General features: G+C 40.1%; 1 non-coding gene across 1 annotated transcript; it reads right to left on the bottom strand.

The window, feature by feature from the left end:
• Positions 1-619: 619 nt before the first annotated feature.
• Positions 620-727, bottom strand: LOC148577627 (small nucleolar RNA R71). Its single transcript, XR_015903127.1, has one exon. It is a non-coding gene; the product is annotated as a small nucleolar RNA R71 (small nucleolar RNA).
• Between the last annotated feature and the right edge of the window lie 429 nt (positions 728-1,156).

Raw genomic sequence — 1,156 nt, 5'->3', positions numbered from 1 at the left:
TTTCTTCTTCTACTAACAATAAGGAACCTCTTTACTGTGACATAGAGGATTCCTCTTCTTTTCTTTTTCTCTTCTCTTTCTTATGAGCAAGGACAAAGAAAAAGGCATTCTTGTTGAAGCTGATCCAGAACCTGAAAGGACTCTGAAGAGAAAACTAAGAGAAGCTAAATTACAACAATCCAAAGACAACCTTATTGAAAATTTCGAACAAGTAAAGGAGATGGCAGCCGAACCCAACAACAATAATGCAAGGACAATGCTTGGTGACTTTACTGCACCTAATTCCAATTTACATGGAAGAAGCATCTCCATTCCTACCATTGGAGCAAACAATTTTGAGCTGAAACCTCAGCTAGTTTCTCTGATGCAGCAGAACTACAAGTTTCATGGACTTCCATCTGAAGATCCTTTTCAGTTTTTAACTGAATTCTTGCAGATCTGTGATACTGTTAAGACTAATGGAGTAGATCCTGAAGTCTACAGGCTCATGCTTTTTCCTTTTACTGTAAGAGACAGAGCTAGAATATGGTTGGACTCTCAACCCAAAGACAGCTTGAACTCTTGGGATAAGATGGTCACGGCTTTCTTAGCCAAGTTCTTTCCTCCTCAAAAGCTGAGCAAGCTTAGAGCTGATGTTCAAACCTTCAGACAGAAAGAAGGTGAATCCCTCTATGAAGCTTGGGAAAGATACAAGCAGCTGACCAAAAAGTGCCCTTCTGACATGCTTTCAGAATGGACCATCCTGGATATATTCTATGATGGTTTATCTGAGCTATCAAAGATGTCATTAGATACTTCTGCAGGTGGATCCATTCACCTAAAGAAAACACCTGCAGAAGCTCAGGAACTCATTGACATGGTTGCTAATAACCAGTTTATGTACACTTCTGAGAGGAATCCTGTGAGTAATGGGACGCCTATGAAGAAGGGAGTTCTTGAAATTGATACTCTGAATGCCATATTGGCTCAGAACAAAATATTGACTCAGCAAGTCAATATGATTTCTCAGAGTCTGAATGGAATGCAAGCTGCATCCAACAGTACCCAAAAGGCATCTTCTGAGGAAGAAGCTTATGATCCTGAGAACCCTGCAATAGCAGAGTTAAAATACATGGGTGAACCATATGGAAACACCTACAATCCATCATGGAGAAAT

Source organism: Arachis ipaensis, chromosome B1 (assembly GCF_059453495.1).
Source record: "Arachis ipaensis isolate K30076 ecotype BB chromosome B1, ASM5945349v1, whole genome shotgun sequence".
Taxonomy (NCBI): domain Eukaryota; kingdom Viridiplantae; phylum Streptophyta; class Magnoliopsida; order Fabales; family Fabaceae; genus Arachis; species Arachis ipaensis.
This window is presented reverse-complemented; position numbering and strand designations above follow the sequence as displayed.